Source organism: Dermacentor albipictus, chromosome 1, assembly GCF_038994185.2.
Source record: "Dermacentor albipictus isolate Rhodes 1998 colony chromosome 1, USDA_Dalb.pri_finalv2, whole genome shotgun sequence".
NCBI lineage: Eukaryota > Metazoa > Arthropoda > Arachnida > Ixodida > Ixodidae > Dermacentor > Dermacentor albipictus.
Genome location: NC_091821.1, coordinates 318,105,556 through 318,132,874, shown reverse-complemented (window position 1 = coordinate 318,132,874; position 27,319 = coordinate 318,105,556). Strand labels below are relative to the sequence as shown.

General features: G+C 47.4%; 1 long non-coding RNA gene across 1 annotated transcript in view; it reads left to right on the top strand.

Moving 5' to 3' along the window:
* The window catches only part of LOC139057353 (uncharacterized), a 95,763-nt gene that overhangs the window by 39,806 nt on the left and 28,638 nt on the right, over positions 1-27,319 (top strand). The gene's annotated exons all lie outside the window — the stretch shown is intronic.

Sequence of the window (27,319 nt, the reverse complement as noted above, 5' to 3'; positions counted from 1 at the left end):
CTCTTCTTAAGTTTGATTACGACTGCTGCTACCCTCTCATTAATGCTGCAATTTAATGCTGTAGAATTCGTCAATGTTGCCCACTATGTCCTTATGTATTAGGAATCCCACCCCGTATTGCTTCTTATCTGGGAGATCTCTATAGCAAAGGACATGGCTGCTATTCAGCAATGTATAAGCCTTACCAGTTCTAATCTCACTAAGGCCGATGATATCTCAAACAATGTCTGACAGTTACTCAAAGAGTCTTGCTAGACTCAGGATAGCTTTAACTTTCGTGTATCATGAAACAAAGCTACAAAATAAATTCCACTAATGTTAAAAAAAGCGTGCGAAAGAGCACGAAAAAAAAAAGAAGATAGGCAGCTCTCGGAAGGACAGAAAGAGCTGCTCAGGAGTTTATTTAAATAAAAAGTAAACCGAAAACACGGAAGGCGTCTAAGCCGCCCACAAACATTCAAAGGTGCATCTGGTTTAGTCATTTACCCTTTCTCTCTCTTGAACTCCTGAAAAGAGGCAAAACAAAGCACCTTTTTACCCATTTCTATCTTTGTCGCAAGAGTTGTTTTATGTTTTTCATGAAGGTGCGTTAAACAGTCACGTTTTACACCCGTTTTTAGCGGTTATTTTCCACTGTCACTTGCAGCACGTGCTCAAACAGTTTACCGTCTGAAGCAATACAGTACTTGTTTCTTTCCAACACTTGTGCCGTTGCCTCTTTGACCAACGACTTTGGAATCTCGCGGCAGACTCTGCTTATTTTTGCCGTTAGGGCGTCCGGTGTGGTAGCCGCTATACATGCGACCTTCACGTAGCCCCACAAGAAGTCCATCGGTGTCGTGCCCGGTAACCTTGCTGGCCAAGGTACAGGTCCGTGCCGGCCAATCCACCGTCCAGGAAAAACCTTGTCGAGCCACGCTCGAGACTGAATGCTACTACGCGCAGGAGCACCATCGTGTTGAAACCAGATGTTCGGAAGGTGCGTAAGTGGAACCAGAGTGCAACGTTGTAACAGACTTTGTTCACGGGGCCCTCGAGGATGTCGTTGAGTAGCGTTGCGCCGTTAGTGTGTTGTCAAAAAAGACGAGTCCGATGATGTTGCCATCAAAAATACCGCACCACACATTCAACGACCACTGGTATTGGTGTCGTGTTTGTGCCAGCCAGTGGGGATTCCTATCACTCCAGTAATGCGCGTTGTGATAATCGTGTATTTCTGGAGAAACTAGCCTCATCCATCCAAAGCACGCGAGTGAGAAAGTCCGGTTCTTCTTCACATTTCGTGAAAATCCAATTGGCAAATTCAAGTTTCTTTTCAAAATCTTGGTCTTCAAGTTTTTAATGAAGATGTAGTATATGGTACGGGTGTATATGATCCTTTTTTTAATATCCATCACATTGACGAGCTTGAGGTTCCGGCCTGCGCACTGGCGTCGCGCACACTACCGTGAGGGCTAGCAGTAAAATATGCTAAAACATCCATTTCCGCTTCTTGTACTACCGTCGCAGTCCTGTGTCGCTTTCTTGTGATGCTGCCCGTCTCGCAGAGGACTTCGTGCGTTCTAAGTATTGCTGACGGAATAACACATCCGGAATAGCTGGCTGCCTTCTTCTCGTCACCGTGCGCCGCATCTGATCATTCGTGAAGGGCATGGCTGTCTTCTTGAAGAGCAGGTCACTGGCGTGTTATCGTTGAGACGTTGAGACGTTGAGACTTACGGGCCAGGGGCTGTCTTCTTGAAGAGCAGGTCACTGGCGTGTTATCGTTGAGACATCCCGTTATTATCTACGGACTGACACGTCAAGCAAAAGTGATTTACGTAATCGACAACAGCACATGCTGGACGTGTACAGATCCGACAAAACGCATTAGGTGAACATAGCCTGCGCAAGGTTTGCTTCTGTTGCTAAAGGGAACAAAAGGAACATTTCCGGGCACGCCTATCTACAGAGCAACGTGAATGCGTAAAATTAAAGCCCCAAGTGAGCCGTCACGGTTTCCTGGCTTCGAAATCCCTCCCTACGGCTCCGCTACGCTTATCAATACGTCAGCGGCGTGTTATCACGATGCCGTGACTATCACATAGCATGAAGCCCTGCATCGAGCTGCCGCCGCTATATATATAGTAAAGCCGTGCATCCGTGGCTATTCGCTTGGGAGCGCTTGAGTAGCGACGCGCGTACTTTAGGTGCGCGAGCGCGTATCTATTTCGTATTTTGGAGGTTTCACGCTTTTGTTTCTTCTCGGGAAAAAAACCGAGGCAAAGCTGAGCACGACAGAAATGATCGATTCGGAGGTTATTTGAGGTGCCCGACAACTTTGTAATTGATATGTTTGTGATTCAAGCAAAAATTAAAATGTTCAGTAATTAAAAGCATTTAATTAACACTTACTACCATCTGGCTGTACTAAACTGGCTGCTACAAAATACTGGCTGTAACTACATACGGCTACGGCTACTATGCAGTCGGTACGATTTCTCTAGAACGCTTGTTTTCTTTTGTAAATCTTGGTCCAAGTTAACTTTGACACCAGGTATATGATCCACATGATCCGCAGGCTGCATAAAACAAAACGACACTTATTTCTCTGTTTTGTATACTCAGTGTCTTGTGAATAAATTTATAAATAAACGCTCACATCAAATGACAGCATAAGCGCACATTGTTCATGCAATTACATAAAACAGTATAAGTATTCTAGACTACTTCCCGCACAATTGAAACTTGCTAAGCCTACCGAAGGTACTAACGATAACAGAGATCTTGCCTCTGCGGTATTCCGGTAAGCGCAGGCGGTCTGGCTGTTTTACCGAACGGGTGGGAGGTGTAAACGTGAGCGGCTAAAGCTCTGGACAAGCTAAAGCTCTCTAATACCAATCGAACCTAAGAAAGATTGCTTATCAAGGAAAAACTTAGCGCATCGAAAGGTGCTATAATAATGAACTGCTCGGCTCAAATAGAGATTAAATTGAAATATGCATGTGGGCGCTTATCCACAGAACACGCGTCAGTGCGCCTGGAAAGCGAAACCGGGTCGAAATCGCTGTAAAATCACTCTTGGTGTCAAATGTGATTGATGAAGAAGGCTCTTGGCTTCTGGTCGTGCCCGGACAAGGGCGCGGTGTCAGATTAATTCGTGACGTTCTGTTGAACAGTTACATTGAGAAACGATCGTAACATAATAATAAATTATGGGGTTTTACGTGCCAAAACTACGATCTGATTATGAGGCACGCCGTAGTGGAGGACTCCGGAATAATTTGAACCAGCTGGGGTTTTCTAACGTGCAGCTAAATTTAAGTACACGGGTGTTTTCTCATATCGCCTTCATCAAAATGCGGCCGCCGTGGCCGGGATGCGATCCCGCGGCCTCGTGCTTAGCAGCCTAACACCATAGCCACTTCGTGAATCGTTCGTGACATTCACAGTCGTTCGTGAATCGTTCACAATCGTGAATCGTGAACGCATTTGACCGTGAATGCGCTCATAATCTGACTTTGCGCATGTTCACATGAACTTGAAGCAATATTTTCTACTTTCTTTGGCGGAATGTAGTGTATTGTCTTACATGTATTATTTGTATTGACGTGCATTATCATTTTGTGCGTGTAAGGGCCTTTTCTTGTTCTGTTTATTGTGAAGAGACTGTATAGGTAAATGCGCTGCTGAGTTCGAGGTCACGAGCTCGATCCTGGCCCCGGCGGCCGTGTTTTGATGAGGGCGAAATGCGAAGATGCTCGCATATATTTACGTATAGGCGAATGTTAAAGAACTCCGGATGATTAAAATTAATTCGGTTTCTCCTTTGCCTTACGCTTGGCCTCATAAAGACATTGGGGTTTGGGCATGTGCCTCAGAATTAAAAAAAAAGATTATCATTGACTGTGCTGGTAGGGAATGTTCTTGTAGCGAACACTGTGGGTGGGCAGTACTGTGTTGGCGATACATCGCGCTGGCACTATTTGATGTTTTCTCCTCATGTTTTCTTTTTGCGTTTGTTTCTGTTACCTAGCTTTTTCTCTCTTTATTACTATTTTTTGCACAATGCGTAGTCGTTGGAGTTCATTTATCATTATTGGGATAGCAGGCCCCTTGGGTGGTCTTCTTTCCCAGGGTCTCATCATTCAATAAACGACAATAAAAATTCACCGACGATTACGGTACTCCCTAATGGGAAGTTTGAGAGTAGCTATACACGTGCTTTCCTTTCGCGATATATTGACTGGCGCGGACAATCTGCCTCGCGCGGCACGTTTCAAACGGAGCGAAGTGCGGCGCGACTGCCTCGCTAATCGGTAGATCGCGAGAGGCAGCGCGTGGGTGATGTGTCGGCGCGATTCACAGCAGCCGCCGCAGACAGACCTCCGCTCATGCAGCGCTTTCGTGAACAGACGACGCGCGCTACTCTGGCACCATCTCGTAGCCATCGTTGGCGTAGAGCGTCCCTTCGCTTTCCCATCTCGCTTTCGCCATACCTCCTCCTCCGCTTTTCGGCTCATGGTCTCGCTGCATCCTCCACCGCTTTCCTCCTCGCTCTCTTCGATATCGCCTTCTTTCATGAGCCACTGCGCTTCGCGCTTGCTGTCATCTTTCCTGCTGTGCTCGTTCACTCGGTTACGAGATGGGACGCCGACGCCGACGCTCGCCGCAGGAACGGGCGCCTAATAGCTGCGCTCTAGAAACAGAAGTTACTTTGACCGTGGTCACGCACTAGCGTCGCTAGCTCAGAAAACAGGTACGCAGGAGTTGCTGCAGTTCGTGGAATCCACTTACTACGGTGGTCACCTGTAGACACGAAAGTGCAGACGTGTGCGCGCAGTAATTTTGTCTTTCTTTCTGTTTCCTTCCGAAATTAATCGCCTTTTTCTTGCGTAGGAGTGTAGGACACGCTTCTGGTTGACATCGAAGTATTACGTTTTCTCTCTTTGGGTTGTAAATGTTGTATCTTTGTAATATGATTTGCTTCCATTCCCTTCTGTGTGTTCTTTCCCAAACTCAGTATAGGACGCACCGAGCGCAGGCAGCTCTTGCATTGCATAGTTTGTGTATTTCTTAGGTCGCATCAAACTTAATAGTTATGTCGGATATGACGATGATGGACGTTCTGATTTCACCTTTTAGGGACAGTGTACAAAGAGGTAAGAATTTTTCCTCATAGTTGGCAACTTTTCTCTGTGTATATACCTGGCTAGGTGCCGCGCACGGAAGAACTGAGATTAATAAAGGGAAAACCAGACATTCACCCGTTCGTAGCACTTGCTACAAAGGAAACCCGTACGGGTTCCTTGATAGAAAAACTTCGCAGTTGAAGAAAAATTCGTCCTAGTCCGGAACTCGAAACCGGGACCACCGCCTTTCGGGGCAGCCGCTCTACCATCTGAGCTAACCAGGCGGCTAGTCGATGGCAAGGCGAAATAGAATTTGTTAACAACTCGAAGCAAATTAAGGCAAGAGTTTGACCTAATAGTTCCGCGGAAATCCGCAAGGTGGAGAGAAGTAATTAATAAAGGAAAAATCAGACATTCACCCGTTCGTAGCAGTTGCTACAAAGAAAACCCATGCGGGTTCCTCAAAAAAACAAAAAAAGGCCTCGCAGAACTATTACGTCAAAATTAACTACTTATTCTCTCTACCTTGCCGGTTTCCGCAGAACTATTACGTCAAACTCTTGCCTTTGCTTCGAGTTGTTGACAAATTCGGCTTCGCCCTGTCATCTGCTAGCCGCCTGGTTAGCTCAGATGGTAGAGCGGCTGCCCCGGAAAAGCGGTGGTCCCGGGTTCTAGTTCCGGACCAGGACGAATATTTATTCAACTGCGAGGCTTTTCTTTCGAGGAACGCGTATGAGTTTCTTTTGTAGCAATTGCTACGAACGGGTGGATGTCTGATTCTACCTTTATTGATTACTTCTCTCCACCGTGCGTGTTTTTGTAGAACTATTACGTCAAGAGCTGAGATGTTCACTCCAATGTTGGCCGCCATGTAATCCTCGCTCCGTGCTTGCAACGCCGAACAGGGGGCCCGTCAACTCGCTCACTGTTAAAAGAGCGAGGGTGCACAAAGCAAAGGTCTTTCGCGGGATCCGATGGAAGCCCGCGCGCTCTGCGGGACAAGTTTAAAACCCTGAGAGAGAGCGCGTGGTCGTATAAATACCGACGCTCGTTGCCTCCGAGGGGGGTGCCTCGCTTCCCTGACGGGGATCATATATTAGCTCGGATGGGGGGACACGCGTGTCAAAGCGCGGGTAATTCGGGTGTATAAACCCGGAAAAATGTTCCCCGGACGAAATGGCCGAGCTGCCGCCTCGCACTTGGTTCACTGCCATCCGTGGTCTCTCCACCACACACTTGCGCATGCGCCGAAGGAACCACAGGGAGCGGCAGCGCCGTTAGAACAGTGCCCCGTTCGCGGCGGATTGCGTGCGACGCGCGCTGGGAGGCATACGCAGCTCCGGACTGGAGCGCGTACGCGCTTGAAGCCGCGAAGTGTCTCCGCTTGCTTTCCATCGTATGTTTCGTAAACAGTGACAGACTGACAGAACCAGCGAATGAATGTGGTTTTTGCTGGGTGGGCTGTATCCCTGTGATTGCACCTTGTTGCGTGATTTTTCAGTGAAAAGGAAGCGCAGGCTGCTGTGTAGCGCGCATTTAGTGGGATTTAAGCCACAGAATCGGTTCGTTGAAGGTGTGGAAATCAGCCCTATTAGCGGTGCAGGTTCTCGTGTACACATTTGTTTTTTATTTTTCTTATTCGCTTCGGCTAAAGAGTGCAATCAGTGTTGTTCCACAGAAATTGCGTATATATACCGCAGATCTCGAGGTGGAACACGTGAGAAGGAAGTCGTAGGGGGGAAAATGAGGGAAGTCACGTAAGGCTATAGTGGAAGTAACAGGAACTTAAAGATAGGCATAGATAGGAATTTTCCAAAGAAAGACTTGTCTAATACGATGTACAGTATTGCGATTACTTGGTCGCCATTTTACAACACGTGTCAGCGTGACTGACGTTTGGCTCAGATCGTAGAAGTTATGCTTCACTTGTAGCCAGCAAAATCTTCTCCTTTATAACAAATCGGAGTTGCTCTGTGGTTTATCGTTGTAATTGTCGCGAACTATAAAAATTATATAACTTGTCAGGCGCAGTGACAGGATGAACGGTGGGCTCGCAGTCAATTAAGTCTATTCATTGCACAGAATCTCCAGATTGAATAGCGGATTCATGCTTCTATATCAGCCTTCGTCGTAAGCTGTCATTGCATCCGGCGGCCAGGTCCTCGCAGACTGCGTGCTCCACTCGTGTTCTTACCGACGGCGCTCATTAAAACTCCCCTGCCTGCCCACGATGGCATTGCATTCAAGCTAATAGGCTGCCTAAATGCCATCAGCATTGTCGGCAACGGCCGGGTGGCGCTAACCTCTGTCTCGTTCTTTTCCTTTGGAGAGATGGTGCACCTATGTTATGCCACATTTGATTTATAATAAGTTTCCTAAAAGCGCCCAAGACATGGACGAGTGAGAAGGCGCCACAAGGGCTGAGTGGCAACTCGAGGTTTTATCATGCACTCGATTCAAGCGATGATGCACCTGGAGGAAACAATCGTCGTAGTCTTATGTCCTTAAAGAAATTGGCTTTGTACAAGTAAAAAACGCAATCGAGATGTTGATGACGCTTCTCCTTTGATCACTGCTTTCAACAACAATGTTTGCCCTATTGAACGTTGGCCACTTCTGTTAGGTCTGCCATCCGAGAAAATTCGCGCAGTTAAATATTGGTGGGTTTTTCTTTTTTCTTCCAGCTTGTATTGCAACTGCAGCATCCCCACATCTTCGGGATATCACGCTGTGCAGCTTCTCTAAGCTTGGAAATGATGGGAGGAAGCAGCGCCGTGACATTAGAGGGTGCTTTTCACTTTTTGTATTGCTCACTCGGTCTTGAAGTTTCAAGTTTATTGGCACAAATGCATATACAATACATCGGTCAAACATGATACGTTTTCGGGAACAGGCTCCGAAGCAGCAACTGTGAGAGGGCGTCCTATCGGATCAAACAACTTTGAAACGCGCAGAGTGAATTAGGTCGTTGTGTCAGCTACGTTGTTCAGCATAACTTTTTTTGGGCGAGTTGGTGTTTGCTGAACGACATGGTGTTGTAGCGCAAAAAACTGGAGGAAGAAAGATTCTAAAGGACAGAAAGAAGGGAAAGAAAGACCGCGCTACACTCACAACTATTTATTAGGCACAAAGCTTGCTACATATATACCGCGCACACTCTCGACATCAGGGGCAGCAAAGAGCAAGCGACAGGTCATTTTGTTTGCGTCAAACCCAACAATTTCATTCCCGCATCATATAACGAAACAGATGTTTGACTAACACATGCTTGACCACTGATATGAATGTTTTATGCCTCTAGCAGATCCTGCGCTCTACTCTACTAGTTCCCTACTCCTACCTAGGATTCTCCCCTCAGAAAAACGTGGCTTACTGCAGCACGATCTGCAATGAGCAGAGAGATGGGCGTTTATATCCTTTTGTAAATTGTTTGCGTATTCCCTAATTCGGTCGTTCGCACAACGGCCAGTCTGTCCGACGTAAGTTTTCCCTCAACTTGGCGGTATCTGGTAAACCACAGCAATGGAGCACTTTTTCACATAGCGTTTTGCGTGCTTGACTTTGCACGTTTGCACTGCACATACCGTGATTCGGGGACATAGGTGAACCAGTTTGTTCGTGGCGGAAAACAGAACAGGTACCACATGCCTGTTCGTCACCTTGATGTTGTGGCTCACCTTGTGGTAGTACAGAACAGGTATTCGGCTTTAACTCAGGAAGAGGACCTTAGTGTTGAAGCCATGAACGACAATCTTATGGGCATCATTAAGGAGTGTGCAATAGAAGTCGGTGGTAACACCGTTAGACAGGATACCAGTAAGCTATCGCAGGAAACGAAAGATCTGATCAAGAAACGCCAATGTATGAAAGCCTCTAACCCTACAGCTAGAATAGAACTGACAGAACTTTCGAAGTTAATCTACAAGCGTAAGACAGCAGACATAAGGAAGTATGATATGGATAGAATTGAACAAGCTCTCAGGAACGGAGGAAGCCTAAAAGCAGTTGAGAAGAAACTAGGAATTGGCAAGAATCAGATGTATGCGTTAAGAGACAAAGCCGGCAATATCATTACTAATAAGGATGCGATAGTTCAAGTGGCTGAGGAGTTCTATAGAGATTTATACAGTACCAGTAGCACCCACGACGATAATGTGAGTGAGAATAGTCTAGAGGAATTCGAAATCCCACAAGTAACGCCGGAAGAAGTAAAGGCCTTGGGAGCTATGCAAAGGGGGAAGGCAGCTGGGGAGGATCAGGTAACAGCAGATTTGTTGAAGGATGGTGGGCAGATTGTTCTAGAAAAACTCGCCACCCTGTATGCACAATGCCTCATGACCTCGAGCGTACCGCAATATTGGAAGAATGCTAACATAACCCTAATCCACAAGAAAGGGGACGCCAGAGACTTGAAAAATTATAGACCGGTCAGCTTACTGTCCGTTGCCTACAAAGTATTTACTAAGGTAATCGCAAATAGAATCAGGAACACCTTAGACTTCTGTCAACCAAAGGACCAGGCAGGATTCCGTAAAGGCTACTCAACAATAGACCATATTCACACTATCAATCAGGTGATAGAGAAATGTGCGGAATATAACCAACCCTTATATGTAGCTTTCATTGATTACGAGAAGGCGTTTGATTCTGTCGAAACCTCAGCTGTCATGGAGGCATTACGGAATCAGGGTGTAGACGAGCCGTATGTAAAAATACTGAAAGATATCTATAGCGGCTCTACAGCCACCGTAGTCCTCCATAAAGAAAGCAACAAAATCCCAATAAAGAAAGGTGTCAGGCAGGGAGATACCATCTCTCCAATGCTATTCACAGCGTGTTTACAGGAGGTATTCAGAGAGCTGGATTGGGAGAAATTGGGGATAAAATTTAATGGAGAATACCTTAGTAACTTGCGATTCGCTGATGATATTGTCTTGCTTAGTAACTCAGGGGACCAATTGCAATCCATGCTCACTGACCTGGAGAGGCAAAGCAGAAGAGTGGGTCTAAAAGTTAATCTGCAGAAAACTAAAGTAATGTTTAACAGTCTCGGAAGAGAACAGCAATTTACAATAGGTAGCGAGGCACTGGAAGTGGTAAGGGAATACATCTACTTAGAGCAGGTAGTGACGGCGGATCCGGATCATGAAACGGAAATAATCAGGAGAATAAGAATGGGCTGGGGTGCGTTTGGCAGGCATTCTCAGATCGTGAACAGCAGGTTGCCATTATCCCTCAAGAGAAAAGTGTATAATAGCTGTGTCTTACCAGTACTCACCTACGGGGCAGAAACCTGGAGGCTTACGAAAAGGGTTCTACTTAAATTGAGGACGACGCAACGAGCTATGGAAAGAAGAATGATGGGTGTAACGTTAAGGGATAAGAAAAGAGCAGATTGGGTGAGCGAACAAACGCGAGTTAATGCCATCTTAGTTGAAATCAAGAAAAAGAAATGGGCATGGGCAGGACATGTAATGAGGAGGGAAGATAACCGATGGTCATTAAGGGTTACGGACTGGATTCCAAGGGAAGGGAAGCGTAGCGGAGGGCGGCAGAAAGTTAGGTGGGTGGATGAGATTAAGAAGTTTGCAGGGACGACATGGCCACAATTAGTACATGACCGGGGTTGTTGGAGAAGTATGGGAGAGGCCTTTGCCCTGCAGTGGGCGTAACCAGGTTGCTGCTGATGATGATGGTGGGTATGATGATGATGATGATCGTGGTAGTAAGGTACCACCTGAGCCTTTCTTCGGGGATCCTGCTCACCTCCCTCACTCCCGTTTGGATTATTGCTACTTTTGAACTTCTGCAGCAAGGTTTCTGCTACCGAGGGGATGACTGAACTAGGAAATCCGGCATTTAAAAGCCACTGGACCTGGTGCTCGAAACTGGACTGTAGTTGGTGAACTCGCGTCTTTCTAAGCAGGGACCTTGTACCTCTTTTAACAATTTTCAAGTTGGCAGAGTCCTAGGGCAAGAGCTGTTTTTGCGCTCGCGGAGAATAGCGCCAACAAGCGTGTTCATTTAAAAACCTGATGTTCAAATCTAAAAATTGCAACTTATTATCAGTGGGAAGCTCGTGCGTAAAAGATAGGCCGTTATCATGGAGTTTTAAAAAATCCGAAACCTTGCTGATTTCGTCATGGCAAGTTAAAGAATACTGTTGCTCCGTAATAAAGAGTCGTCTACGTATCTAAAAACATTTAAAACATGTGTGCCCTTACGGCAGTCGTCAAGATTTTTACCGATTTCAGAAGGAAACTGTTCACATAATAAAGGTGCTACGCACGAAGCGATACAAATGACCTTCTTTTGCAAGAACAGTTGGTTGTCAAAAAGGATACGAATGCTACTCAGATAGGCGTCCAGTAATGTTAAAAAATTATCAGCACTCAGACCAACAGCGTTCTGAAACTCGGGTTCACCTCTGTCATCAATACGTGTATTTAGAGCAGCAAACAATTCACGGTGCGGTATATAATAAAACAGGTCTTCTACATCAATAGAAAACGCGAAGCGAATATTGTTGTCACGAAAAAAAAGGAGGTGATAGCATCTTTTACGTGCACGCTCAAATGAAGCTACCCGCCTCGGTTGCTCAGTGGCTATGGTGTTAGGCTGCTGAGCACGAGGTCGCGGGATTGAATCCCGGCCACGGCGGCCGCATTTCGATGGGGGTGAAATGCGAAAACACCCGTGTACTTAGATTTAGGTGCACGTTAAAGAACCTCAGGTGATCGAAATTTCCGGAGTCCCCCACTACGGCGTGCCTCATAATCAGAAAGTGGTTTTGGCACGTAAAACCCCATAATTAAATTTTTTTTTTCAAATGAAGCTGACGCCGGAGCCGTTTATTCCAGGCAGAATACAGGCTCTCGATGTGCCAATCGCGAGCCGTCCACTCCCTGCGTGGCGGAGCGACCTACGTCCTCGCGCGCGCAGCGTCCGCATAGTGTGCGCAGCCTCAATGCGCGACACCGCGGAATCACTCTTCCTCAACGTCTTGTTACCCCGGCGCTCGGCGCGATGACTGCCGCAGCATTGCGCGCCTGCTAAGCGCAAGTTTCTCCGCCAGCTTCATTTCGTGCCTCCCGCGAGGCTCGCCTGTCGCGTTCCGCCTCCTCCCTTTATTTTCGTCCCTTGATCATCCTCTCGCTCTCGGTGGCACGCCGCGCTGCAGGCATGCGGCCCGAAATAAAATTAATGACCGAGCGGGACGCCACCGCGCCTCAAAGGTGGCGGCGCGAGCGCGCGTGTTGGCGCCGAACCCGCGCGTGCTGCTATCCTTAACCCGGCCGCGCGATGAAGACGCCTCCTCACGCGTCTTGAAGGGAAGGCGGCCGGCAGCGCTGCTGTGCTCGATCCTCAGCGATATCGCGCTGCGGCCAACATGCTGCGCTAATTTCTCGCTAATTCGTTCTCGAGTAATCCTCAGATGTCTGCACATTTGGACTGAGGGCGAGTTTTCACAGTGGTAGCTGTCGTGTTAGCCATAACAGCTTCATTTTAATTGCAATGCTGTCTGCGTCTGTGTGTTAACCTAACCACCGAACTCGGGTCGGCCTTTAATGCACTGGTCTGTGTTATTTAGCCTTAATTTGGTTTCTGTTACTTCTGTCAGGCTGTCTGCCGCCCTTTTTTTTTTACGCTTTGACACTCGACAACTCGAACGGGAAGCGCACCAGCTGCTACAGGTACTAAGCTGCCTTGCCACTGAAGTACCTACTACCAGTACCACCTAGTAAAAGGCCGCTCTGCCACTGAAGTAACTGGCGTACCAATACTACACCTAAAGCAGTACGACTACGTAGTATAACCTGTATACTACCAGTAACCTAATAGCAGCAGTAGCACATATATGCATCTTGAAACTATAGACAGATGTAGAGGCCCAGACAGTGCACTGAAAGAAAGCATTCTAACAACCTAATTTATAAAATTTTTATTTATCATCTACAGCCTCCAGAACGATTGTGCAACAGTGCACATTAATATAGTGCCTGCCTCCAAGAACATTGTCCTTCAGTTATATTACAATTTTAGTTGGGCGTTCGGTGTTATCACTCTGGAAACTTTTTCAATGTCGTATTCTCTCTTTATGTGTCATGTGCATGATTATGATCTGTACTCATTACAGATAACAAATTAGAAAAACTTTCAGTTTGCCATGAGGATTTACTTCATGCTATTGATCTCCAAACACCCACTTAGAGAAAGCCTGTGATGCTCCCCACGTGCTGACGAACATGCACAGTTTACCATAGCCACTGCAGTGTAGTAGCACATACATGTCTAGCATGCTTTACAATTACTGTGAGTGTTTCCAAGTTGAATTGAACTCAATATTAACTTGCATGTGCTGCACACGAGAAATGGTTGGAGCAGAAGCAGCACTGAAGCAGCTTGACCAGCTCCCACTGCCTGCAAAGGGTAGCAAACCACTGACATCATATTGTGAACAAGAACCGACATGAAATACTGAAATTATTACAATAATAAGAAAACCATTATTAATAGGCATAAATTTAGCAAGGTACAATAGTTAATAATTAGGCATGACGAAATAATTACAAAGTTAGAACTTAGAAAATGTTAGAGAAGTACATGTGCACGTACGTTTATATAAGTAAAAAGTGGGACTACAGTGATACTATTTGGGAAATCAATGACTCACATCACATCATGAACCTGCTATCATCTCTGTGTCACTACTCTTCCATATGACTATTAATACAATTTCTGAAAGACCACACGCGTCAGCGAATTCACCGCAATCTCCTTCTTTCCTTCCCTCCTCTCTCTCCCTGCGATCTTTGTTTTCCCCTTTTCCCATTCCCTCGGTGTAGGGTAGCCAACCGGACGTTATTCTGGCTAACCTCGCTGCCTCATGTATGTATGTATGTATGTATGTATGTATGTATGTATGTATGTATGTATGTATGTATGTATGTATGTATGTATGTATGTATGTATGTATGTATGTATGTATGTATGTATGTATGTATGTATGTATGTATGTATGTATGTATGTATGTATGTATGTATGTATGTATGTATGTATGTATGTATGTATGTATGTATGTATGTATGTATGTATGTATGTATGTATGTATGTATGTATGTATGTATGTATGTATGTATGTATGTATGTATCAGTGGCGTAGCCAGAAATGTCGTTCGGGAGGGGGGGCTCACGTTCCATCTCGGCCTCCTTATATATTTGTCGAAGCATGAAATACATGAATATAACTGCATTGCCATTGTCAAAGTTGCTGCAAACGAATTCTTGAACGCTACGCAATGTCAAGAGAAGTAAAACATGTATTTTTCATAAAAGAATGTACTCGTATGTCTAAAAAATTGTGCCCGGAATAAGTGATATCAATGTTTCCATGTTTTCTATCTATTCAATAAGTAAAGAAAACGACACACGAACTTTTGAACTATATCAGTTTGAAACCAGCAAAGCAGTGCATGCCGCTGATATGAAAAATGTAAAGGCCATAAAATGAACAAGTTGGAGACAAATATTTTAACGAAACGTTGTCGTTCAAGAACCTTGTTTACATGTTTGCACATATGCAACAGCCAGAGAAAAATCTTAATAACGATGTCCTTTGTTCAAACGCATTGTCACTGTTCCAAGGCTGAATAAGTGCAACGTCACGCTTATATGTATGAACTGCGCATGACCCACTGCGGCACTGCTTTGTATATATATATACCGTTCATTCTCCAATATAGTTGTTCATTGCCTGATCCCGACTCGCCCATATGGTGGCAGCGGTTCGCTATCGTAATGTCGGCCCCGTCAACGCTGCTTCCCCCGCCAAAACCACTGGACCCGTCAGCAGACGCATGGCTTGGATGGAAAACTTGGAAATGTGCGTTCACATTGTTCTCCACGGCTACCCAGTTAAGTAAGCAGCCCAAAGAAGGCTAAGCAGCAACGTTATTTGTAACAGCTGGAGAGGAGGGCAGGAACGCTTACAGCGCCTTAAAATTTCCAGGAACTGGAAAAATAGCAATCTAAAGAAATCAGCGAAGGCGCAGAAGCAGCACGTGGCACAGTAATTCAAGCAGTCACCACAGAAAGGAAACCATGTAGTCATTGTGGCTATACCATGCACCATGGCGAAATATGCCCGGCTGAAGGAAAAACATGCAAGAAGTGTGGTGGGCTTAATCACTTTGCTCAAGCAGAGGCGTAAAAAACGTGCGGTGCGAGGTACAAGCAGAAGAAGACGATTTCTTCTTACAAGCCCTGACTGTCAGTCAAGCGGCAGGTCATTGGAGTGCAACAGTTGACAGTGAAGGCCGCAAGTTCACGTGCAAGCTAGACACAGGTGCTAACTGCTGCGTCATCTCAAGAAGGATGCTAAACTACTGCCGAACAAGCCCTAGAGAACCTGCCACGCCACATTCACCGCTTTTTCTTCGGTCATAAGACTACTGCGAGAGGAAAAATTCGGCTGCGACTGTCAGCAAACAACAGAGTGCACGAAGAGTCGTTTTTCGTGGTCGAACAAAATGTGCCCGTGACTCTAAGCGGATCAGTGGCGGAACGCCTCGGGTTTCTTTGTCGCGTGCGAAACGTTCACGTCGAAGAGTTATACCCGGCAGCACAACCTTTCCCAGAAGTTTTCAGTGGAGTGGTACAGCTGAAAGGCAGGGAGTATACAATGAAGCTAAAGCCAGGAGCCGTACGTGACAGCCAGGAGAGTCCCAGTGGCCCGTCAAGACAATTTCAAAGAAGAGCTTCTGTGCATGGAAGAACAAGGCGTTGCTTATAAAATTTTTGAGGGATGAAATACATTAAACATGAATAATAAATGCGTTCCCATTGCCAAAAATGCTGCAAACGGATTCTTGAACGCTACGCACTGTTAAGGCAAGTAAAATATTGCTACACGCGTGTCGTACATGTTTGTTTGAACGAGGCGCGTGGGCGCCATCACTCCAGAAAAGAAGTGGAAGAACGAACTGGGCTCGCGCTGTGAATCTAACCGGTCAGCGCTGCAACCGTTGTTGTAAATATAACCTGTAAATAGTTGCACGTCTTACTGACTCGTCCTTCGCGTAACAATATGTATTTTTTTCACAAAGAATATACTCGTATGTCTCAAAAATTGCGCCCGAAATAACAGATATCAATGCTTCCATGTTTTCTGTACATTTAATAAGTAAAGCAAATATCACACGAACTTTATAATATCAGTTCGAAATCAGCAAACCAGTGCATGCCGCTGATATGAATAATGTAAAGGCCATGAAATGAACGAGTTGAGGACAAATATTTTATTAAAGCTTTGTTAGCCTCCATGCCTTTCTATCGTTTGCATCTCTCTCTCTCTCTCTCTCTCTCTCTCATTGAAGAACCTTGTTTACATTTTTCTGCATTGCAACGACCAGAGAAAAATCTCAATGACGCTGTCCTTTGCTAGATTGTATTGCGCAAGAGCAGCTGCCACTGGTCGTGTATTTTCAGTAATTGCTCCGAAATTATAGTCGCAACAGGGAGCACATATAAAAAGCAGGAGTTCTGCAAAATATACAAGGGCGAGTCAAATGAAAGTGAGCCAATGCGAATATATGACAAACGGGGTACGTTATTTAAAAGTAGTCTCCATGAGCATTTAAACATTTGTCCCACTGACTAAGGAGTCGCGTGATTTCCCTCTCATAAAACTCTTGGGTTGCTGCTTCAAAAAGTCTGTAACTGACTCTTTCACGTCATCGTCCGACACGAATCTGGTTCCCTTGAGGTGTTTTTTGAAACCTCCAAAATGTGGAAGTCGGAAGGTGACAGGTGTGGGCTGTATGGCGGATGTTGCAGCGTTTCCCATTTGAAGTTTGCCAGTTTTGCATTAACCACATAAGCGACGTGGGGACGGGCATTGTCGTGGAGCAAGATGACGCCATTTGTCAATTTTTCATGTCGTTTGTTCTTGATTGCGACACGCAACCGATCCGACGTTTCACAATATCGCAATTGATTGATAGTCTCTCCAAGTTTAGCAAATTCGATTGATAATGGCCCATGACGATCGAAAAATGAAGTCGACAGCGCCGCTAGAAATGACGGCCTTTGCTTTTCTTGGAAGTGGTGAATTCAAATGTTTCCACTGTACGATTAGCCGTCGTGTTTCAGGCTCGTAGTAGCGACACCATGATTCGTCGCCGGTCACAATTGCAGACGAAAAGTCGTCACCCTCATTGTGATGCCGGATTAGATGAGTCAAAGCAGCGCCGAACCTCTCCCTCTTTTGGCGATAGTTCAAAGTGTTGTGCATTCATTGCGCACACAAGAGCCGATAACAGAGATATTCATGAATTATGGTGTGACCCGAACCGTGGCTGATGTTCACACGCCCTGCCACTTCATCTATGGTTATCCTCCGTTGTTATCTAACCAACCTTTCGGATTGTGTTGGGGGTCGTTGCACGGTGGCTTTGGCCCGGTCTTGGATCGTCTTTGTAATTTTGACGTCCTTCTTTGAACCGTTTGCTCCAACACTTCACAGTAGCCAATGAAATGCAATGTTCACCGTAAACGGCACCCTTACGGTGACTAATTACTTTTTGGGAAACGTCTTCATCTGTCAAAAACCTCACGACACCACGCTGTTCAACTTTGGAGAGTACATTATGTCACACAACCATGTTAACCCAGGAAAGTCATGGGGTGCGTCTGTGAATGCAATGCTTCAACTCTATAGCGCACTGTTCCTAGGTCTCCTACGCTGCAGCTTACCTGTACTGGGTGGGACCGGTAAAACCAACCTGCGAGCCCTCCAGTCTGTACAAGCTCAAGCTCTGCTCATTTGTCTAGGCCTCATCAACGGCAGCAACAATAACCATCACGCATGACCACCCCATCAATACGTATATTCATGGCGACTCCTTAAGGCACTTATTCAGGCACTTCGCCGAACTTCCATCGAATCATGTCATCTCCCTTCCTGCCGCTCGACCTCGTTCAGCGTTTAGCAGAATTATTACCGCCAACCATAGACGTTTACCGTCAAACTTCACACCTGCAGCACGACCATCTCTACCGCTGTGGTGTCTGCATCAACTCCAGACCCTTCTTGTCATTCCCGGCATCAAAAATAAAACGGAGATGTCATCTTTCGCCCTTAAACAAGCCGCGCTTTCATTCCTACATGACAAACACAACGAACGCACCCGCGCTTACACGGACGGTTCTGTCTCCTCTAAACGTTCAGCTGGAGCAGTGGTAGTTCCCGCTCAATCTGTCACCATCAACTTCAAGACGTCTCACGTTACATCATCGACGGCTGCAGAACTCGCAGCTATCTGGACTGCACTGGAGTTTATTGATCCCAACTCACCACATTCATGGTCCATCTTTTGTGATTCAAAGGCAGCTCTCCTGTGTCTGCTGTCCCCTTTCTACCATGGGCCTATTGTGCAATTAGTCTCAAACATCCGACTACTCTACCATTACGCGATCGACAAGGGACACAACATAATCTACCAGTGGATACCGGGTCACTGCGGAATTTCGGGAAATGACAGTGCGGATGACGCTGTCTGGTCGGCCCACGATGGTGCCCAGATTTTACCTGTTATAACTGCAGTGTTCTTATCATTTCTCAGCTGAAGTCTACAGCTACACGTGCCAATCTGGTTGCTTATCTTATGTTTTCTTACTACGTTTCCCTTCCCCTCCTTCCCTAACCTGTCTTTATATTCCGACGTGCACTGCAAATAAACGGCCATTCTTCCAGCTTGTCAGCGTGTGTCTGCCTCGCCTGCGTCAAGCGCAGTGTCCGACCTACGATGTAACAATACCCATACCGCTGTCAAGAACAGATGCAGCCACAAGTACGCTCCCTCGCATGCGAGCTTATGTAAACTCTGTGGAACACCAGTGAATTCACGAACGCACGTCTTCACAGATTGGATCCAAGTTTGCAACTCCGTCTTCCACCAGGCTTGCCTCGAGCGGAAGCAACACTTCTTTGCCACCTGTGGCTCGGCGTGGCATTCACGAACTCCTATTCCTTCCGCATTGGAATGGCCAACAGCCTGCTTGCGACACCTGCGGCTGCGAAGAGACGATCGCCCACCTCGTCTGTGACTGTCCACGTTACAATGTGCCAAGAGAAGTGCTCGTGACTGCGCAAAAAAAAAAAAAAAAAAACTGGACAATTGTCCCTTCACAAAAGTTCTAGGACACTAGTCCAGACAGGTTTTGGCACTCAAGGCCTTAAGGGCTTTGCTTAAGTTTTTAAGGGCCTGTGAATTGCGCGACCGCCTTTGACTAATGTTGCGCGTAAGGTCGCGTTACTGTGTGAATTTTTCTTTTTTTCCTCTCTTTCTTCTCCTTTTATTCTCTTTAGTCCTTTCCCCAGCACAGGGTAGCCAGCCGGTATTTATACTGTCTAACCTCCCTGTCTTTCTTTCCTTTTTGTCTCTCTCTCTCACCCATTAAAGAACCTTGATCCTCACACCTGCGTGTCACTTTTGTAAATAAGAGATGCCTCTGCGCCACGTGCATGCCTCACAGATAATGAACTGAACCATTATTGAGCAAGGTGGGTTCGCTCACTTTCAGTTGACTTGCCTTAGTACATTAGAAATGCCAAGATATAAGAGAATGTGCAAATAGGAAGATGAAGCTTGATAAAGGCCAAGAAAGTGACCCTGGAAGCAAAGTTCACTGCACATATACACGAAACCTCGCAACAAGCTATTTCATTATACTACGTATAAGTCTCCAATAAATCTGCATATCTAAGAAAAAGTCACTATATATGATGTGTCAAACAAGGCAAATAAACATGTCGCGCAACCACAGATTCACAGATCACAGCCCCCACTCCCTCCACTCCCCCGATGTATCGCGCGCGACGGAAGGTGGCGCGCTTCATCGCCGCTATTCTCCCTTGCGCACAGAAGACTGGGCCACCATCGGCTAAGCGTAAGCCCCCCTTACGCTTTCACTCGCACGTACAGCATGCGGCGCGTGGTCATGATCTTACCGCCCCTGGACTTTATACGAAACATGAGTGCGACGGCGACGGCAGGAATGCGCCTGGAGTGTCCATATAACTGCTATCGCAATAATGTAATAAGCCTATCCGCTAACTGAAGCGTCCCGTGGCCCATTGCTTTCCTGGAGCAATAAAATCGAACTTTTACCATGCGACAATTCGCTGTGCCGCAACAATGTCTTTTTTTCTTTTGTTGGGCGGGGCGCACCGAAAATGAAATAACGCAATGGAAAGCATGTTGGCTACAATCGAATGCCTACTTTGGGCCCCTAGTATGGCTACCGAAGGAATATCGAAGAAAACGTGAGGCGCTTAGTCCACAGGGAACCATACGCACACTGCTCGGTATACACCGGCGAGACAAAATTTTCCGGAGAGGTTGCGCTCAAGTGAACGCGTCGCAGTCCGTCGAGTCCCCGTAGTGATGGCGGCGAGCGATCATGCATTGTCTCTTTTTCTCGTCCGAAAGCGTGCAAAACTCTGCCAGGCAAAAATCCACTCGGCCAGAGAAAAACTAACGTGCATCGAAGTGCGCCGCGCGGTGCTCGATGCAGCACGAGAAAAACGCATGCGCTCTGGCTGGTTCGGCAGCCCGCGGGTAGCGAGAACAAAAAGAAAAAGAAGAGGCACAATGTGTCCTCGCGAATGGAAGCCCAAGTAGAAAAATAAATAAGAACGTAGTTACCTTCGCTGGCTTTAGTGTCTTGACATGGATGCTTTGGCGCAGGTGAAAAAGAAAAGTTGATATTCGTTTCTGGGACATGACCGCCCAAATAAACCACCACAACGCTTCCTCTCATCGGACCTCGCTGCGTGCTTTGTGAACTTGTCTGATAGTGTGTTGATTTGGCTTGTCTCTTTGTATGGTCCGTTGTACGACTTTAGAAAAGTCAATGCACCTTTGGCATCAAATGTTTATAACAATATTAAGCCTACATACTTCCGGAATTGAAAATCTAAAGCGCAACTTTCGAAATGTCAATGCATTTTTCGCATCAAAAGTTTGAGAACTTTATACGCATAAAGTTTCAGAATTGAAATTCAAGCGCTCCCTAGATCCAGCGGCCTTCGTGAGATGCCACGACGAGCCCGCTGGTCATCCAGACACCTTTGAAACTTTGTGCTCAGATGGAGCTCCTAGGGGGTGAGGTGGGGGGGTGGGTGGGGGGGGGGGGGCGTTACGATATCTGACTGCCGGTGCATGGGTGGTGCCGCGAAATCCAGCCCAGTTTCGCAAAGTTCGCGTTAAAGCGTCTTTTCTAGCGTAAAAAGGACATTCTGGACAAAATCGAGCATGATTTCCGGCGGCAGGGATTGTTTTGGTCGGCGGCGCATGACAGCACGAAAAAATTTCGGGGGGGGGGGAGGGTGGCTGAAGCCTCACAAGCCCCCCCCCTGCCCTCCCCCCTACTGGCTACGCCCCTGTGATATATATATATATATATATATATATATATATATATATATATATATATATATATATATATATATTGTTACAAGCACGGGGAAAAGGGGTTTATTCAGGCGTGCGAGAGCAGGAACGGCAGGCTACGAACAACAGGAATGGCCGCTGCACAGTCTTCGTTCTCCTCTTCCTCTCCCTTCTTGATCCCCGCGTCCCTTTGACGCGCTTGGACGTAACATACCTCCCCTCGCAGACAAAGCCCCCTGGGCGAGTCAACTAGCTTGTCGTGGCGTGCATGATTTCAACCGTGCGACATGCGCGACTTGTGTCCTAGCAGAACGTCTGCCAGTGTTCGTGAGGCGCGCGAGAGTATAGTTCACTTCGCTGACTTTGTCGATGACAACATACGGTCCATCGTAGTTTGCCAGCAGCTTTTGACACAAACCGCGCTTCCTTGTGGGAGTCCAAAGCCAAACGAGATCACCAGGGTTATATGTAACTGGCCGATGTCGTGCGTCGTAGCGGGCTTTGGAGTTTTCTTGTGATGCCAAAGCCCGAAGACGCGCAAGTCTCCGAGCCTCTTCAGCGAGGCACAGCGTATCGGCGACCGTAGGATTGTCGTGGTGGTAAAAAGGGAGGACAGTGTCGAGCGTATACCGGGGCGGCCGAGCATATAGAAGGAAGAAGGGGCTGTAGCCGGTTGTCTCGTGCTTGGCGGTGTTGTATGCGTAAGTAATAAACGGTAGAACTTCATCCCAATTCTTGTGATCGGACGCAACATACATGGAAAGCATATTTGTGATCGTTCGATTGGTGCGCTCAGTGAGGCCGTTCGTTTGCGGATGATCTGGCGTCGAGTGCCTGAGGTGCGAGTTACACAAACGCACAAGCTCTTCCACGATATCCGCCGTGAATTGACGTCCCCGGTCGCTTATGATAACACCAGGTGGTCCATGTCGTAGAACAACAGCGTGAAGTAAGAAAAGTGACACTTCGGTGGCAGTTGCTGATGGTATAGCCGCCGTCTCGCAATAGCGTGTGAAATAGTCGGCGCAGACAATTATCCAGCGGTTCCCCTTAGATGACTTTGGAAAAGGGCCTAACAGATCAATTCCAACTTGCCAAAAGGGTGAGCTGGAAGGCGGCACAGGTTGAAGGAGACCAGATGGGGCAGTGGTTGGGCGTTTCCGACGTTGGCACTGTATGCAGCTGGCGACATAAAACTCAACTGAATGTCGCATCCGGGGCCAGTAAAAGCGTTCTTGAATGCGATAAAGTGTGCGCACAGTGCCTAAGTGCCCGGAGGTAGGGTCATCGTGCATAGCCTGAAGGATTGCTGGCCGGAGACGCTCCGGCACCACTAGAAGGAAGCGTGCACCCGTGCTTGAGTAGTTCCTTTTGTACAGGAGCCCGTCACGTACACAGTAGCTGCTTGTTGCACTTGAATCGGCAGAAGTAAAGAGTGGCTCCAATTTAGTGTCTGTCCGTTGTTCTGTTTTGAACGCATCGATATCTGGAAAAGCGGGTGTCACAGAAGCGACGAGATGATCAAAATCGTCTGCGTCGCAGTCCGTCGTGGCAAGCGGCATACGGGAAAGGCAGTCTGCGTCAGCGTGTTTTCGGCCACTCTTGTAGGAAACAGTGAAGTTATATTCCTGCAACCTCAAAGCCCAGCGCGCAAGGCGACCACAAGGGTCGCGAAGGTTCACGAGCCAGCACAGAGAATGGTGGTCTGTGACGACTTGGAATGGGCGTCCGTAGAAGTACGAGCGAAATCGCTGAACCGCAAAGATTACAGCGAGGCATTCTTGCTCTGTCACCGTGTAATTCCGTTCAGGTTTGCTTAATGAACGGCTTGCATAAGCAATCACGTGCTGACGGTCGTCATAGCGTTGGACCAATACGGCACCCAGACCAACGCCACTAGCATCTGTGTGGATTTCTGTCGGCGCAGCAGGATTGAAGTGGCGAAGAATAGGTCGAGAGGTTAACAGGAACTTCAGTTGACGAAATGCAGAATCGCACTCGGGTGTCCACTCAAACCGTGCGTCTTTATGTAGCAGATTTGTCAGAGGATAAGCGACGTCAGCAAAACCAGGAATAAATCGGCGAAAGTAAGAGCAAAGACCCAGAAAACTACGAAGTTGCTTCACTGACTGCGGTGCACTGAATGCTTCGACAGCTGCCGTCTTGAGGGGATCAGGCCGGATACCGTCTTTGTCAACAAGATGACCCAGCACAAGGGTTTGACGGTCACCAAATTTACATTTCTTGGAGTTCAGAACCAGGCCGGCGTTTTTGATGCAGTCGAGGACAATATCCAGGCGCGTATTGTGCTCATTGAATGTGCGCCCGAATATAACAACGTCGTCAAGATAGCACATACAGATGTTCCATTTTAACCCACGCAGAATGGTGTCCATGAACCTTTCAAAGGTTGCTGGAGCGTTGCACAACCCAAATGGCATCACATTGAATTCGAATAATCCATCCGGGGTTATGAAGGCTGTTTTCTCTCTGTCTGTCGGGTGTATCGGGATTTGCCAATATCCTGAGCGCAGGTCCACGGAAGAAAAATAAGAGGCCGAATGAAGGCAATCAATTGCATCATCAATCCGGGGCAGCGGGTAGACATCCTTCTTAGTTACGGCGTTCAATCTTCGATAATCGACGCAAAATCTCCAGTTACCGTCTTTCTTTCTGACGAGTATGACCGGAGCTGCCCAAGGACTCGAGGACTCTTGTATTATCCCATTTTTCATCATGTCACTCACTTGTTCCCCGATTATCTTCCGCTCGTTAGGCGACACGCGATAAGGCTTTTGCCTGATCGGGCGCGCAGATCCCGTATCGATAGTATGGCGTGTTCGTGACTCGGGAATCGAGAACGCTTTGTCCGGCTGCGCAAAGTCAAACACTGACAGATGCTTAGAAAGCGTATCCACCAAGGTATGGCGCTCCCTTGTGCTGAGTGACTTGTTTATCATAGACAGAAGCTTTTTGTCTGAAACGTGGCGAAGGTCAGCAGGTTCACACGGTGGATCTGTTAGTACGGCTACGGACGAAGACGTGTATTCTGTAAAGTAGGCGAGTTTCAAGCCGTCTGGAAGCAGGACAGGTTCTGCTGAGCAGTTGGCCGTCCACAAGCCAGCACGCCCGTTGCCAATAGAAACCACACAATGAGGGACAAAAACGTTCTTCTTCATACAATTTAGAAGCATTGGCTCTACGGAGGCATCGAAACTGTCTGGAACTTCACCGCGACACACAACCGGCACGCACACAGAGGTGGACGCAGGCACAACAGTATCTGCAGATACACAAAGTTCACCTTGACTGCAAGTCTCCTCTAAGAGCCCGGACGAAACATGGCCATCGACGCAAACTTCCCCCGTGCGACAATCAACGGTCGCACCACACTGCCGCAAAAAGTCGATGCCCAAAATCACTTCGTGCGTCGATCGGGGAATAACTACAAACTCCGTCGCGAAAACTCCACCAGCCAGGGACACTTCAGCAGTGCACACACAAACAGGGCGCAACGACTCGCCGCTCACTCCACAACACGTTGCAACCTGGTCCCACGGAAATACGACTTTGCGCCCCAACCGCCCTTTAAAACCGAGACTCATTACGGATACAGTTGCCCCGGTATCCACTAAAGCCATTGTAGGAACACCATCAACAAGTACATGCACTTTGTTCTTAATCATAGCAACTGCAGGGGGCATTTCTGTCAATAGCATGTGTCGAGCGACCTCACCCCCATCGGCCGCGCTAGCTAGTTTTCCGGTTGTGAAGGCGAGGCTGAGCGGCGCACTGGCGATGGAGATTGACGTAAACGCGGTGCACGAGAAGTTGGCGGTGGCATCAAACTCCTGTCAGATGCCGGCGAGCGGCTCCGGAAGCTTCTCTGCCAGTAATCGTTGCCAGGAGGGACGCCAGCTGACCAAGAGGTGGTGTACGGATGTTGAGTTGTCCTCGTAGGTGCATGGTGTGGTCCTTGTTGAAGACCCCGATCGACGATTCCACGTAGTTGGGCGACGATTGCAAAATCTTGCTATGTGGCCCGCGACACCGCATTGGAAACATACTGGCAGATGCCGCAAATTTCGATGTTCTTGCACGTAGTCACGCATGTTGCTGTCGACTGCATAGCCAGCAGGTGGGTCCCATTCATCATGGCTAGGCATCGGCCGCCCGGAGGCATGCGTGCGGCGAGGGCGTTGGTCGTAGTCATGATCTCGATAGCTTAGGGTCCCTCTCGTTTGTGGGGTAGACCTATACTCGACGGTCGCTGAGTGAACCGTGGGTTGCCATGCGGTCGAAACGGCCGTGTTTCGCATCTCGTGTGGTAAGTACGCACCAGCGATGCCGGGTGTGCAACGGTACATCTCTTCCCGATGGAGCAACTCTTCGCGAACAATCTGCCGTATTGTTGATGGAAGGTCAACACACGAACTCGGGTCTACACTTGCCACCGTCGTGACATTAGCCAGGCGACCAAACTTCGGTATTATCCGTCGCATCTTCAGCGTCTCAAAGGTCCTGCAGTGGCGAATGACGTCAGACACGGAATCCAAGCTTTCTTTGCCGATCAAAAAATTGTAGACGTCTTCGGCTATCCCTTTCAACAAATGTCCAACTTTGTCCTCTTCAGACATTTGAAAGTTCGCTATTTTGCACAGTTTCAGCACTTCTTCTATATAAGTCGTACAGGTCTCGCCGGGAATCTGAGCTCTTTGCGAAAGCGTCTGTTCGGCGCGTTTCTTTTTTGCGCTAGAGTCTCCAAAACACGCTCTGAGCTCCTCTACGAAAAGCTCCCATGAAGTGAGCGTGTCTTCGTGATTCTCATACCAGACAAGTGCTGTGTCGGTAAGGGAAAACACAACATTTGACAACTGCGCGGTCGAGTTCCAACCATTAGATCGGCTCACCCTTCGGTAGTTCGTGAGCCACTCATCGACATCTTCTCCGGCTTTTCCTCCGAAAGTGAGTGGCACCCGGTAGTATTGCCACGGAACGCCAGGTGCTGGCCTTGAAGCCGCGTCAGAACCTTCGGGGATCTGGCAGGCGTATTCAGTCATGTCAGGTGATGGTGGCGGAAGTCCGGCAAGTCGACGGCTTCGGCGAAGTTGTAGCAGCGTAGGCTCCGTGGTTACGAGGTGTACCCAGCACCTCCACCAATTTGTTACAAGCACGGGGAAAAGGGGTTTATTCAGGCGTGCGAGAGCAGGAACGGCAGGCTACGAACAACAGGAATGGCCGCTGCACAGTCTTCGTTCTCCTCTTCCTCTCCCTTCTTGATCCCCGCGTCCCTTTGACGCGCTTGGACGTAACAATATATATATATATATATATATATATATATATATATATATATATATATATATATATATATATATATATATATATATATATATATTACTATAAACCCCATATTTTAGGATGTTTGTCCTTTCTACACAGCCTATGCTCCTGAATGGGCAGTGATCACCGATGTTCGTCTGGATCAGTCAGTGGGATATTGTAACGCACCTAGGCAATTTTTAGCTAAAAATGTGATTACGTAGACCTTGCTCGTCTAATCGTATGCACTCGAGCGGAGGGGTGCCGACGACTCCCCATCATGGGTGAATGGATATATGTTTATTGCGATAGAGATGTCTCCTTTAGCCCGTTTTAGGGAAGGAGTTCAGAAGGGAATAAACTGGGCAGCTGGAATTGGACCACACTCACAGGGTAAGGTATGCACGAGGCCGCTCCCCCTTGTACGAAGC